Raw genomic sequence first — 16,285 nt, 5'->3', positions numbered from 1 at the left:
AAAGATTCTCTACCTATATCATTACTTACCATGTGCAAGTTACCATTCCCCATTCATCATTTATAGTACTACAATGCTCTCGCAAACATGAACCATAAGCATGACAACATTCATGCTGGAATCAAAAAGAAATGCAAAGCTTATTTACCACATATCTACATTAGGATTTTCCTTTCATTCTCCTTCAACAGTAAGAACAACAGAAGAAGTGTTTTGTTAGTTTGTTTACTTGGTTTTCCATAAAGTGGTTAAAACATCAGGAAATTTTGTTAAAAAAAAAATAGGCTCATAGAGAAGATGGAGCCTTCCCTGGGGTTCCAGTCTGATGAGGTATACCCAAGGGGCAAAGATTTAAGAGATGAATGGCAGGACAGTACTGCATCATTATGTCCTCACACTTTCTGGTGTGTGGGTCTAAGAGAATGTGTCAGAGAGTTGTTGTCAGAATTTGGTTAAATGTGGCAGGTACTCAGGAACTTTAACTAAATCTTCAAGCCATTTTTACCTATCTATCCTTTATCTCCCGCCCCACCCCACTCCATCTGAGTTGGGAGACTGAAGGCAACAGAATGGAGGAGCATCTGTCCCTCGATAATCACAAGGAATGAAAGAGGGGGGAATAACTGGTCTGGATGGTTTGATGGCAACACAGTTTGTGTAGTTTTGGGATACTTTTATGTGGTGCCATTGGCTCCTTTTAAAACCCAAAGGCAGGAAAATGAAAACAAACTAACATATGTTGTAATCCATCTGTCCCAGCAGCTATTTGTTCCTGACTCACACTCTCCCACTACCCCCACCTCATTACTGGTGTTTCTGTTCTCTTCCCACTTCTGTCCTTTTGCCTCCAAAATACTCACCCACACCATCACCATTAACATCATCAGAAGCTGATATATGTAGAAGGGCAGTGCATGCCAGACATGGTACCTAAGAACACTTCCTCATGCTGGGGAGAACACTTCAAATCTAGGGTACTATAAGCAATGCTTTCACACAGAGAGTCAGATGGACTTAAGAAAATTCTTGAGGTCCTACGATTTTTTGCAAGTGAAGATCAATTTACTAGGACTTCTCATCAAAGGATCTAATCAGAGACACTGGCAACATAATGTGTAAAGTAAGAAAAAATCTGAAGGGAAATGAGAAGCAAAGACATCATGCTATTCAGCGTAGGGGCTAGAAGAAAGAAAGTGACTAGGATTCTGGTTTTGCCCTACTGGAGCCAGAATTCATTTAACCAACAGTGATTTTTCTTTTCTTTTCTTTTCTTTTTAACATAAACAATACTTAACAGAAGATAAAACAATGAAAGAAGAAAAGCATTCAGTCAGAGATAATGCTTAAGAAAATCCAAGATGGGTTAAAAAAAAAAAAAGCAAAAAAGAAAACAAAACCCAAAAAACAAAGAAAATAAAATCCAAGATAGAAAAACAATATGTGTTAGGGAAGAACATAGATATAAATACGAAAAGAGAAATACATCAATATACTCTAATCAGTAGGCGCTACAGAGATGAGAGGAACACAAAAGGGTAGAGCGGACCCATTCAGGGGAAAACAGGGAGGAGCCAGCTAGTAGATAAGGGAAGGGAATGAGAAAATAATAGAGGAAAACAGACAAAATACTATGAGGGCGAAGGAAAACCTTGCATTTAAGAGTTGAACACATCCTAAAATTTGGTTAGAAGGTATGGCAGTTTTCATTCTGGAGGTTTAGTAGTTATAGATTAAAGGCCAAGGTGTAATGATTTCATTTGTCTTGCCCAGTGAAACCAATTTGGAGGAGAGGGGAAGGTACTATCATTTTGAGGTGACTCAATTTCTTCAGACTAAAGAGCTCACTGATAGTCAAGAATTGGAAAGGCCAAATGAACTGAGGGCTTCACCATAATGTACTTGGCTCTTCCTAAATCACCAACTCAGTTTCCATAAAAAAAAATTTAAAAAGAAAAAAAATACCCACAACACTCAACATGAAACATTCAAGCGTGGGTATACTTTCAATAAGACAAAGAAAAAACATGATATAGCAAGAATCCAAAAGGGCTAACACACAAAGAGCTTTTGCAATACTAATTATTTTTCAGTCAAGGAAACGCTAGATCCTATTTTTATTGTGGCCCTTAATTATCATGACAAAAATCAACAGGATGGAGTCACCAGAACAATAAGAAATAATGCACTAAGATGAAGAAACTACTCATCACTACAAGGGAGAGACTCATCAAATATTCACCCATTCCAATTAGAAATTGGATTAGCCCTATCCTTTCAGGAGTGGTCATTTATGACACAGGGTATGCTCACAGAGCTGTATTTTTCTTTCTCTTCTCTTCCTAGTTAGCCAACTTCTCTAGCCTCATCTTACTTGCTATATCTGGAGCTGGGGCCACTTCTAAAAGTTTATGTGCTGTGCACTGGAAACTAATGTAACACTGTATACCGATTATACTCAAATAAAAATTTTTTAATTAAAAAATAAAATTTTATTTGTACACTATTTTATTCCAAACACAATTCAACCTGACCACTTTGGGTATGGAGAGAACTTCCAGCTTGAGAGGAAGGTGGAAGGTGGGATATAAGGATACATATGATACTGAACATAAAATATGCACATATAAATAAAACATAAAGCAGAATGGGCTAAGCATATGCTAGCAATATTAAAATAAGGAAAAATTACTGAGGGAATTTGAAAGTTCAGGGAAGATTAAAAAAAACAAACAGGAATTTATGACAACCAATAAGCTGAAGAATTAGGTTAGATTTTTAATTTTACAAGACATATAAATAATGTTTTACAATCACTTTTTTCCAGTCCTTAATATACATACCAAAAATGAAATTGCTAAGGGAGAACTGTTCCTCTTATTAAAAGAAGCGATCATTAAACTGAACATTTTTATCTGCCTAGATGTTTAAGAGCCAATTATAATGATATGATATCTAATTTTAAACAAAGGCATAGAAATTAATTAATCTAGAGTCTGTCACAAAATAACCTATTTCTCATGCTCAGCATACAGACCAGTAGTGTAGGAAAGAAAGCCTTACTTTCTGTAGAATCAAATGTGGTTGATTATTTGGTAGCTCTAATTTCACAGGAATTGAAGTTAACTCAATCCTTAAGATGGTTCCTTTTAAATTCATGAAATTCTGCACTTTTATATAAAAATGCCAAGCACAGCATGATTTGTAAGTAGCAGGCAAAATTAATTTTAGACTATATCAGCCATTTGCCACCAATGAACCAATAACTTGTAGCTGTGAATTTACAGCAAAGCAAAAATAAAAAATGACAAATACATTTGATAAATACATGTTATGATTAAGTGTGAAAGTTAAGAAATATATCATAGAGCTTCATGACTCTGTCAAATGTTAACTTCTCTGTGCTTTGGTTTCCACATCTGTAAAATCAAGTTAATAGTGATACCAACTCCATAAAATACTTTGGGTGATACCCGGCACAAAGAACACGCTCAAGAATTTTAGCTGCTGTTACCAATGCCCCGAGTATTATTACACAACATCACTCTTTCTGTTCTTGTTCCTCCCTACCATGAATATCAACAAATTACCTTCCATCAAAAAAATGTTCAACATTCCCTAAGTGCCATACACAAAGACGATATTCCTTTCAAAAGGCACACCCACTTACCACTAGTTTAAGCCAAGTATTGTAAATCTTCTGGATATTTGAATGATGAAGGCCTATGGAGGCTTTGGGGGCAAATCTGTCTATCATGTACAATATTCAATTACTGGAGATCTGACATAGATGCAAGTGATCAATACAAGTAGACAATGGTGTACAAACAGACATACGTGAAGATGGGGAAATTCCTAATAGCACAAGGGAAGCCAGAAAAATAAGCAGTAGTCCTGGAGGCCATAATTAATTATTGTTACTCTAAATGCAACAAGAAGTCACTGGAGAATTTGTGTTTTAAGAAAGTTTTCTTAGTGTTCTTTGGAAAATAGGGCTGGGAAGGTAAAAAGCGGAACTGATGAGCACAACTGAAGGCCATTACAGATATGAAGGCAAGAAATAATGGAGGGTCATGCTGATATGGTTGCAACCAAGATGGAAAAAGTGATAAAGAAGCTATATGTTGCCATAAAAGAATGCATGTCTTTACGGTATATTACATGTGAGGGAATGAGGAAAAATAAGGAATCATGGTAGACTCCTGAGTATCTGACCTGAGAAACTATAGAAAATGGGGCTGTGTACTGGGTTGGGAAGTTTAGCTAAAAAAAGAAAGGAGTAAAGCAGGAAAGAGGTTCCTGGGTGGCTCAGTCAGTTAAGGATCTGACTCTTGATTTTGGCTCAGCTCATGATCTCACAGTTCATGAGTTTGAGCCCTGTGTTGGGCTCTATGCTGATGGCTCAGAGCTTGTTTAGGATTCACTGGCTCGCTTGCTCTCTCTCTCTCTCTCCATCCATACCCTGCTCATGCTCTCTCTCTCTCTCTCTCTCTCAAAATAAATGAATAAATAAATAAATAAACTTAAAAAAAAAACTGCTGTGAGTTTTTAAAAAAAGAAAAGACAGGAGGATAAACAGTCATCAATACTGTCTTTTATAAATGCATAATTAACCTTCAGCAGTGTTTTTTATTTTTCATGAGGATTTGGATCATGGTCACTTGCTTTCAGCCTGAAGAACTTCAGTATTTCTTACAAAGCACACTTGTTAGCAAAAACTTATTTTTGTCTTGGAATGTCGTTATTTTGCCTACAGTTTTAGAAGGTAGTTTTGCTGGGTATAAGATTCCTGATTGACACTTTGGTGGACTTTTTTGTTTTTTAAAAAACTTTCAGCACTTTTAATATGTTATCACTGCCTTCTGACCTCCACTGTATTTTATGAGAAATCAGGTAGTAATCTCCTGGGGGTTCCCCTGTATATGATGAGTAGTTTTTCTCTTGCTGCTTTCAAGAATTCTGTCATTGGCTTTCAGCATTTTTACTATGATATATTTGGGTGTGGATCTCTTCCTACTTATCATACTTGAAGTCAATGAGCTCCCTAGATGTACAAATAAATATTTTTAATCAAATCTGGGAAGTTTTCTGCCAGTATATCTCCCAATACTTTTCTTCCTCCTTTCTCTCTCTCTTCTCTCCTGGTATCCCCCCTTTTTTTTTATGTTGATGCACTGATGGTATATTTTTCTAAGGTTCTGTTCATTTTTCTTCATTCTTTTTTTTTTTCAAAAAAAAACTCCCACCCTTTTCTAAAATCTACACTTTTTTCTTGAATTCTCAAGAATTCCCACAGGCTTAAATTCCTGAATACTCTGTTTCAAATAAAGTCATTTCCTTACAGAAGAGCTTCTGAATTTTCTCTCCTTATGGGCTTCCTCTCCCTGGGCTAAATCTTTGACCCCTTATTCCAGAGTTGGAGGTGGGTACGGTAGTCTATTCTTTAGAGTCACACTCTTGCTTCATGGACAAGATTCAAGGGGCAAGGTTCAAGTTTACTGGGGCAGTAACTCCGATTTTCTCAACTTGCCTCTCTTCATGCAGCACCTCCATCCAATGAGCAAGCTGGGCAAGGGCAACTGCTGCCTCAATATTCCTGGCCTGTTGTACCTCAGGCAGAGCCACTGCCCTATGAATGGGGGCTGGGTAGAAGGGAGGCCCCCTAGCTCTCAGCCACTTTGGCTGGAAATTTAGCCTCTGCATCTCAGAGCTAAGAGAGTTGAAAAATGCAAGGAGCCATCACCCTTCAATCAGACACTGTATCCCTTGACTGAGAGCTCAGGGAAGAAGCAGCCCCATCTTCTCAGCCACACATGCCTGGAGGAGAACTTCCATCATGCTGAGCAGGGGCAGGTGGAAAGGAGGAAGTGGGTAGTGGCACAGGGTCACCAACTCTCTCTGTTCTTATCAAGATTTAGTAGGACTCTTGAATAAGTATCTCTTCACATGCTGTATGCTCTTAGAAAAATGTTCTGATTTTAGCACTCTTTAAATATATGATCCTTACCAGTTGCAGCTGTTTCAGTTTGGGGTGGGTCTATGCAGCTCCTCATGCTGTTCTTCTGTAGCAAAACTCTAAAGACACTATTTCTTGACAGTATTTTCATCCTTTGTGTTTGGGAGGTAGGGGCTAAGGGTAAAACATAATCGCTAGGACTTCTAAACGTGAACTACCAAATCACAACCATCATGAGGTAGCAGCAAAACTTGCAAAAGAGAGTATTATTAGATTCTGTCATAAAATCATCTTCAGTCAAATCTGCTTATTTATGAAATATTTCAGACCTCATTATTATCAGAGCAAGAATTTTTACTTCTATTCCCTCTCATGTGCTTGATTTACAAAATCTATCATCAGAGTTTTGCTTTGAGTATTAGGATATTATATGTGGGGTCTATGAGGTAAGATAATTGGCTTTTAAAATAAATACACTACAGGCATTTATCTAATGTGGGTCCAACTCAAAGCCAGAGAGAACTTCCAGGAGTAGATCCTGGCTGCAGCAAGTAATAAAATCCTGGTGGGATCAAGCGAGGTATTCACACAGAGAGGTCAGAGACAGGATCTATCTCACGGTCTCTGGAGTAGAGGAAAGAAAGGAAGCCAAATATCTAGTAAGAGTGCTGTCAAGTGAGATAGCACTGTTGGAAAATGAGTCAGTGGAGCAAAAGCCAGAAGCACTAGGAAGACACTAGAGCGTCAAAATGAGCCAGATTAGAGAAAGAAATAAAATGGGCGTGTGACAGCACTAGCAGTCTACTGAATCATTAATGACATGATGGAGGGGCCTAGCTGCTTCAATCCTCTGCCAGCAGAACCAGATTACCCAAAGGACAACTTTCAGTTAACACTGCCATCTTGAAAATCTAGACAGGGTACCATTAACACTGCCAATGCTCAAATTTGAGGATGTATCTATTCTTTCAGATGTACTTTCAAAGCTAACTTAAAGTGAAAGAAAGAAAGAAAGAAAGAAAGAAAGAAAGAAAGAAAGAAAGAAAGAAAGAAAGAAAGAAGTAAAGAAAGAAAGAAAGAAAGAAAGAAGTAAAGAAAGAAAAGAAAAGAAAAGAAATGAAAAAAAAAGAAAAAGATAAAGTAAAAGAAAATCACTCTTCTCTCTTAGTAGTCACACCTCTACTTCTGACTTTTAATCAGTATTATACAGTTTGTGAATGTGCCTATTGCTATTTCTTTAAATCAACTTAACTCTCAGACGATGCAATTTTGACACCACTGAGGATAATCAAAGGGTTTGACTATAGGCTCACCTTCTGAAAATCAACTCCCTGTGATCTCTGAATTGGTAACCCTGTCCATTGGGAGGCCTGTGTTCTAACATGTAAATGGGATAAGTATGTGCAAATACTTTTGTAATTATAATTGCTAGCTCACAGATATGCTATTTCTGGTTTTGGGAAGACTTCAATGTCTTCTTTAAAGAAGTGGTTAGCCCATTGCTCACAGTTATAGCAAAAATAAGACTAAAGGAATACATAATAAGTTATCGAACATCAACCTAAAACACTTAAGAGACGTCTGAAATTTTTTATTTTCATTGAGTTTTATCCAGAAAAGAAAATTACTGACCAAAAATGAGGGATGGAGAGTGGCCCACTGGCATATACTGGAAGCTGTAATTATAGGAATGGATGAGACCATTCAGAGGGAATTCACATTTCCTTCTTAACACTGGAAAATTTTCACCTTGAAATTTCCATCCTTATTTTATGATTTTTGGATATCAACATTTCAATGGTATATACTGAGGATTCGGTCAAGGTGGAAAAGTGGTTTGTTTTTTACTATTATGTAATAATTATTATTATTGTAATTTTTTTTTCAAAACACGAAGCACATAATAAGCCAGTGGCTGAAAGCTACTTTTTAAAAAATGTATACTCGGGGCACCTAGGTGTCTCAGTCAGTTAAGCATCTGACTTCAGCTCAGGTCATGATCTTGTGGTTTGCAAGCCTGCAATGGAGTCTGTGCTGACAGCTTGGAGCTTGGAGCCTGCTTCGGACTCCGTGTCTTCCCCTTTCTCTGACCCTCCCCCACTCACACTCCCTTTCTCTCTCAAAAATAAGTAAACATTAAAAAAAATTTTGTTTAAAGGTATACTTATGCATACTCATATTTGAGTATAACTTTTGATTTTTTAATTTATTCAAATACTTGCCTTTATAAACTGCAAATTTTTTCTAAATAGCAAATTTTCCTAACAATATTGCTAGTGATTATACCTAAGTTAGCAAAATACAGGTAATTTAGAGAATAAAATCAAGCTCTAATCAGTACTTCTATTAGTTTATACTTTGTTTTTCTTAAATATAGCATGAAGCATTAAAAATGTATTTTTTAAATTTATTTATTTTGAGAGGGAGCGAGAGAGAGAGAGAAAGCATCTTGGGAAGGGGCAAAAAAGAGGGAGAGAGAGAACCCCAAGCAGGCTCTGTGTTGACAGACACGCAGCTCAACCACACGACCACGAGATCATGACCTGAGCCGAAATCAAGAGTCGAACACTAAACTGACTGAACTACCCAGCTGCTCCTAAAAACATCTTAGAGCATCATTTAATACCATATTTTGAACTCTTTTTTTTTTTTTTTTTTCTTCACGGTCATTCAAAGAAAATGGTTTAAAGTGTAAATGGTTTAAAGTTTAGATTAAACTGAAAAGCTAGCACAAACACGTGCAGTACAGCCTGGGTTTCTTTTGTTATAAAGGCCATAAAAAAAAACTGCCAAAATATGAGTAAGACCTATAGATAAGCACGTTACATCAATGTTAATTTCCCGATTTGATCATTGTATTTTAGTTATGGTCCCATGTCATACAGTAAGCAGAGGTAGAGAGGAATCGTGCCTATACTTTGTTCTCAAACAGTTCAGGGGGAAAAATGTATGTGTTGTGTGTATGATATATGTATATATATTTGCGTGTTTGTGTGTATTGTATGTATACTGTGTATGTACACACACATATTTATAAACATTAAAGGCACTGAAGCAACCTTAGGGATTATACCAATTCAGTAATACTAAATAACTAGAAAGAGAGAAAGAGAGAGAATGAGTGACTGTGAGGGAGTGAAGGATAAAGCAAATGTAGTAAAATGCTAACCTTTGAGAAATTAGGAATGCTTTCTACTAATCATGTAACTTTTCTGGAAGTAAATGTAGTTGAAAATTAAAAAAAAAAACTTTAGAATAAAAAAGAGAGCATGGTTTAACAATTAGGGAATATCAAAGGTGCAGAAAAAGGTCACATACTGCATTTCCAGCCAAACGATGATGCCAGTAAGTACCAGCCTCTTTTAACAATATTAGAAAGCAAATTTTCTAAATGCAGTGTTCAAAATTCAAAGCATCAATAGAGTTCTCGAGAATTATACTTCAATAATATGGAGTTAAATGGCTGCATTGCTCTGTAAGGGGAGGATGCTCAACCCCAAAAATGCAATCTAACTGTCAAAAGTCTCTTTTCACTTCAGCCAAACAAAGAACAATGTTCACTTCCTGCACAGAATTAAACTGCACTCCCTCCATCCAGAGCCTCTAGACGGGCTCCTCATCTAGGTAATTCCTTTTAATCTGCTGTTGGGGTTACAATGTACAATTGGCAGGAATGCAACCACGGATGCTCATCTTGCTAAGGCAAAAAAAGAAAAAAAAAGACTGCAGAAAGTGACCTGATTAGTCAATATGATTTCTTCTAGTTGTAAACTACATGTGCAAACTATAGGAAATGGGATTTCATAAATACTCAGATAATAGGAAAAGATTTTGACGTTTCTCTCAGGACACATTGAACCAGAGCCAATGATTTTTACACAATTTACTTCAAGTCACAGAACTGAATTTGCCTCAGTAAATCACAGTGGCTCAGTCTTAGTTCACATTCCTAGGATTCAATTGCTAACATCTATCGGAGGTGACATTTATAATAACCATTTGTTCAGCAAACCAAAACCAGGCTCATTTTCATGACTATTTTTAGAATTTCAAATTCTTACAATATTACTTTTGGATTTTAAAATTCCCACAGAGCACAATTTTGGAAATTTCAAATTACTCAAGCTAACTAAACCTAACCACAGATTTTTTTTTTTTTCTCCTTAAAGTTAAATGGATCTCTTCCAATTTTCTCCCAGTTTCGAAACTCAACAAAGATAGTGGTTAATGTACCTTTGCAAGGTAAGTTTTAGGTAAGGGGCAGGGGGGAGGGTGGGGGGTGGAGTCAGTTAACTAGACAAATCCCTTTATTTATTAAATAGACAAGATTACAATTCTAAGAGATAGGAAGACATCAATGAAGCATAAAGGACCTGGAAATTAGGTGGTAGAATGTGTTTCCAAAACTAATTTCAATGTTATTCTTTTTTCTCTTTTAAGTACCAATAACCAAGGAATAGTGGGAGGAAAGCAGGAAAAAACCCCATTCTTTGTTGAATAAAATCAGTTCTCTTGAAAACCTCTGACTGTACTGCTTCCATTCAATCACCAATCCCATAGTCAGAGGAGAAAACAATGGAAGTCAATATATCGACCCACTGGGATAGTTTGAATGTTAGGCATCCCAATCTCCAATTTCAATTTTGTATACCCTTGCTTCCTCCACTATGTTTAAGGAAGTCATTATAGAGAGCCTTCCTTCCAATAATAAAGCCCAACAGCTCCTGAATACCTCTCTTCTCATAATTGTCTTTCTACAAGAAGGGGAATAGACCAAGGTGACATCAAGCAATGATCCACCAAGACTGAAGGCTAGAAACTTCAGTGGCAAGACCAGAGCAATAGAAGGCAGACAGATGCTGGCTACTGGCAGCTGGCTGGGGCTCAGACTGAAAAGAAGAATGGGGAAAGGTGATCGTAAGAACAGGAACACAGGGCTCTACAGTAGAAGTCAATCTACATATTACAGTAGGCAACAAAATGGAGGATGGATTCTGCCAAGGCTGGAACCTTTTACATAGGGCTCTACAGTACAATGGTTTCTTTCACTCTTTCCAAAGATGCAACAAGTAGTTTTTCATTTCAGTATGTTGGTTGTAAAGAGAAAAGGTAGCATTCAGGTAATAAGGTGGTTTCGATGTCACTTACTGGTAGTCTCACTCAGGATTCCAGCAAGGGTAAGTGATCCATAGGTCAATAAAATTGACAAAGCATGTGGAATATGGGGAGCACGTCTAAGCACCTAGAACTTTGCAAGGAAAAAGATGTGCTGCCCTTCCTTCCTGGAGCTAATCTATGTTATCACAAGGAAAACAATTAAATTTAAAAGACCTGGGAAGAGATATTAGCAATCAAATCAGCAGAGATAAACAGAAAAGACCAGTTCAATGATCCAACCTATCAATAATCCAACTGTGTTACTCTCAAAGTCTTCATTAAGGAGATCAAATCAGGATCCGTTTTGAGAAAATGAAACAAGGTGACCCAATGATGACTCCAAAGAGGGAAAACAATAATAGCTAACAATGAACAGATACTTATACGCATCAAGTGTTGTGTTACATGCTTTGCATATGTTTTCTCTTTCAATCCCTCTGAAAGCCCTTAGAAGGTGCTATTACTATTATCCCAGTAAAACTGGGATTCAAACCTAGGGCATCTTATTTCCAGAGGCAAAGCTCTTAAAGGCTACACTCTCTATAAAATGACTCTCATATATAAGCAGAGAGAAATGTGCAGTTTGGCTTTAGTGGAACCCTGACCTCATAGGATACAGAATCAGTTATGTTAGGAATCTATCTGGAGGTATAAATCAAAGCCCACCACTGAGACCTTTACCATGATCCTAGAGGCAACTGGGAATCACATCAGAGTCTGGACAATGATATTTTCAAATAATGTAAGAACTGAGGAATTTTGTTCTGCATAAAGGCACACTGGAAAGAGGAAATGGTTCGGAGTCCATAAGGAGTTGGCAAAGAAATCTACTGGAGCAGATCAACACATCCTGCTTACTCAAGACTGCATCTGTGACAGCAGGGACAGTAAGGCAATCCATGGGAAAAACTGCAAGCTGGGGCTAGTTTCATATGTGTCTATTCACACAGGAGGTCAATGAAGGGAAATTAGGAGTAGAGGGACTCTCCCTTGTGGGCAGAAACCACAAGATACGTAATGGCTACAAATGTGTACCATTAAATACCCACAGCAGGAAAGGAGCAAGGCATAATGAATCATGTTTGTGAGGCATGAAAAGAACTGAAAAAACAAAACAAAACAAACATTTAAATCAAGTCCAGGACAGCACTGTCTAACAGAAATACAATTTGAGCCACCAATTTATATTAAAACTTTTCTAGTAGCCATGGTAAAAAAAGTAAAAAGAAACAAAATTAGTTTTAGTAATGTATTTTATTTAACCCAATGTCTCCACAATGTTGTCTTTCAACATGTAATCAATATAAAATTACTGATGGGAAAAATTGTTGATGGGATATTTTATGTTTTTTTTAAGTACGAAGTTTTTGAAATCCAGTATGTATTTTTATAATGACAGCACAGCTCGATCCCAGTGCAATAAGCCTCATATCTAGTGCTCAATAGCCACGTGTGGCTAGTGCCCAACGAACTGGATAGCACAGGTCTACAGGGTATTTAATGATAAAAAATAGTCCATGGTATCATGAAACCCAAAAGGTTTAGAACAAAACTAACTAGGATTTGCCTAGAAGTCTACCAATAAATTTGGCAAGATTAGCTTAAATTTTTTTTTAACGTTTATTTATTATTGAGAGACAGACTCGGAGCGTGAGCAAGGGAGGGGCAGAGAGAGCGGAGACACAGAATCTGAAGCAGGTTCCAGACTCTGAGCTGTCAGCACAGAGCCTGACTGACGCAGGGCTCGAACTCACGAACTGCGAGATCATGACCTGAGCCAAAGTCGGTTGCCCAACCAACTGAGCCACCCAGGTGCCCCAACTTTAAAAAAGTGGTATCTCTGAAATCTTACTGAGTGTTTGTTTGCTTGTTTGGAGCTGCTTAAATGACATTTATTAAAACTTTGTATTAACAAGGAAGATGAAAATGTCCTAATCAAATTTTTTTAAAGCAATAAAAGAATACACAATTATACGTATGCAGTTAGTGACAATACACACCACCCCCCAAAATTACCCCCAAAATCTAGCCATAAAGACTAGAAAAGATGTTTGTAAAAAATGGAACCGTGAATGTCTTAATCAGCTACAGAAACAGAACCAAGAGGAGATGAGAGAGAGAAGTGGCTCAAGCAATTGCGGAGGTTGGCTTGTCCGAGATTTGCACAGTAGGAGGGGCAGGCTGGAGACTGAGGGAAGAGTTGGTACTGCAGTTCAGGTGGGAATGCAGTTTGGAGGCAAAAGTCCCTCTTCCTCCATGGGTAGGTCAGCTTTTTTCTAGCAGGAACTTCAAATGATTGGAAAAGGCACACCCACATTACAGAGGAAAACCTGCTTTGTTCAAAGTCCACTAATTTAAATGTTAATTTCACTTAAAAATAACTTCAGGAAACACCTAGAATAATGTTTGACTAAATATCTAGGTACTATGGCCTAGCCAAGTTGACACAAAATTAACTATCACAATGTCCCAGGGTTTAATAATCTCTAATTTACAGTTTTTCATTAGAAAGCCTTTCATCTTTTTTTCCTCTTTCAAATTTTTATTTCAATTCTAGTTAGTTAACAGCCAGTGCAATATTGATTTCATGAGTAGAATTCAGTGATTCATCCCTTACTTACAACACCCAGTGCTCATTACAAGTGCCCTCCTTAATACACCCATCACCCATCTAGCCCATCCCCAGTCATCCTTGTCCAATAACCCTCAGTTTGTTCTCTATTGTTGAGAGTCTCTTGTACTTTGTTTCTCTCTCTTCTCTCCCCTGACTTTCTCATGCGCTCATATGTTTTGTTTATTAAATTCCACACAATAATGAAATATGGTATTTGTCTTTCTTTGACTGATATGTGTTGCTTAGCATAATACACTCTAGTTCCATTCATGTTCTTGTAAATGGCAAGATTTCATTCTTTTTGATGGCTGAGTAATATCCCATTATATGTCCCAATATATATAATATCCCATTATATATATATGTGTGTGTGTGTGTGTGTGTGTGTGACACACATGATACATACACACACTTCACATCTTCTTTATCCATTCACCAGTTGATGGATACTTGGGCTCTTTCCATAGTTCAGTTATTATTGATAATACTGCTATAAATATCAGGTACATGTACTCCTTCAAAACTGCATTTTTGTATCTTTTGGGTATATTCCTAGCAATGCAATTTCTGGGTCATAGGGTAGTTTTTTTAACTTTTTGAGGAACCTACATATTGTTTTCCAGAGTGGCTGCACCAGTCTGCATTCGCACCAAAAGTGTAAGGGGATTCCTCTTTCTCTGCATCCTTGCCAACACTTGTTGTTCCCTGTGTTATTAATTTTAGCTGTTCTGACAGGTGTGAGGTGGTATCTCATTGTGGTTTTGATTTTATTTCCCTGATGATGTTTGATGCTGAGCATCTCTTCATGTGTCTGTTAGGGATCTGGATGTCTTCTTTGGAAAAATGTCTATTCATGTCTTCTGCCCATTTCATTGGATTATTTGTTTTTTAGGTGTTTAGTATAAGTTCTTTATAGATTTTGGATACCAACACTTTATCAGCTATCAGAGTTGCAAATATCTTCTCCCATCTGCGTTTTAGGTTTGTTGATTATTTCCTTTACTGTGTAGAAGCTTGTCTATCTTGGTGAGGTCCCAATAGTTCATTTTTGCTTTTGTTTCCCTTGCCTCTGGAGATGTGTCTAGTAAGACATTACTCCATCAGAGGTCACAGAGCTTGCTGTCTGTGTCCTCCTCTAGGATTTTGATGGTTTCCTGTCTCATATTTAGGTCTTTCATCCGTTTTCAATTTATATTTGTGTATGGCATCAGAGAGTGGTTCAGTTTCATTCTTCTGCATGTTGCTTTCCAGTTTTCCCAACACCATTTGTTGAAGAGACTATCTTTTTCCATTGGATATTCTTTCCTGCTATATCAAAGATTTCATTGACCATACAGTTGGGGTCTATTTCTTGGCTTTCTCTTCCATTCCATTGATTTATGTGTCTGCTTTTGTGCCAGTACCATAATGTCTTGATGACTACAGCTTTGTATTGTAGCTTGAAGTCTGGGACTGTGATGCCTCTAGCTTTGCTTTTCTTTTTCAGCATTACTTTGGCTATTCAGGGTCTTTTGTGGTTCCGTACAAATTTTAGGATTGTTCGTTGTGAGGTACATTTAAATTAAATCATTTGGTCCATATACAACTGGTCACAGAAAAAGTGAAGACAAGTATACATACCAGTTTCTGAAGTATAGAACTTCATGATATATTCTACTATCTCCTCCTGATCCTTTAGGGACTGTGCCCTCATGGGCTCCAGGTCTATTGTTTATTTAGTGGTTGATGTATGACATTATGTGAATGAGATAAAACCCAAGTTACCTCCCCAACTCTTGGGAAAAGGAGGGGAAAACTGACCTCACCACTCACTACAGCCTGAATGCTGCCATAGGTGTGACTTGTGAACACTTAGGGCTGTCCCTGAACCAGAAAGTTTCTGTCTGCAGTTACTTTTTCTTTGTGGGTCAGTTTGGCCTAACAAGATGTGCACAGGTCTGAGAAAAAGGTGGTCTGAGTTTAGACTGTGATCTTCTATATTACCAGGCAAGTTGGACTAGAACATAAATATCTATATCCCAATTACTTTAAAAGCCAGTCTTAAAAACAATGCATTCAGTTCAAATAATAGATTACCTAATTTGAAGTTTTTTGACATCACTGAAAGCATATAGCTACGTACTTTATTTTGTTGCCACATGGTTTGAAGCGGGGACAGGGAACAAAGAATGTTCACCAAGTTTTTGTCCACTGAGCAAACTTAAAGATGTCACTATATGCTTTGTAATATACTCTATGAATTTATTAGGATAAGACTATGTACCACATATTATACACAACTTGCAATGCTATATATTTCAGTTCCCTTAATAAGCATGCATACATTGTTCTGCATATGCCACTGCAGTTTCATTTACCCTCTTACTCAATTTCAATGCATGAACCTGAATATTTATTCTCCAGTGCATAATGATGCTCCCAGCTATAGGCAGTGAAGCATGTTTTTCTTGGACCTTACTGACCAATTTCCATCCATCAAACCTATTCCACACAACAGTCAGGAACCCAACCCTATCTGTCATTTGGTTTTTAATAACTGGTAACAACTAAGACGCCTCAAG

The 16,285-nt window shown here is 37.3% G+C and overlaps 1 protein-coding gene and 1 long non-coding RNA gene across 6 annotated transcripts in view; both read right to left on the bottom strand.

Moving 5' to 3' along the window:
• DOCK4 (dedicator of cytokinesis 4) overlaps positions 1-16,285 on the bottom strand; it is a 429,626-nt gene that overhangs the window by 172,499 nt on the left and 240,842 nt on the right. The window lies entirely within an intron of this gene.
• On the bottom strand, positions 13,063-14,107 carry LOC128314739 (uncharacterized). The gene is made up of 2 exons (XR_008296715.1): positions 13,420-14,107; positions 13,063-13,316 (listed from the first exon to the last, which is right to left on the bottom strand). It is a non-coding gene; the product is annotated as an uncharacterized LOC128314739 (long non-coding RNA).

Source organism: Acinonyx jubatus, chromosome A2 (genome assembly GCF_027475565.1).
Source record: "Acinonyx jubatus isolate Ajub_Pintada_27869175 chromosome A2, VMU_Ajub_asm_v1.0, whole genome shotgun sequence".
Lineage (NCBI taxonomy): Eukaryota > Metazoa > Chordata > Mammalia > Carnivora > Felidae > Acinonyx > Acinonyx jubatus.
This window is presented reverse-complemented; position numbering and strand designations above follow the sequence as displayed.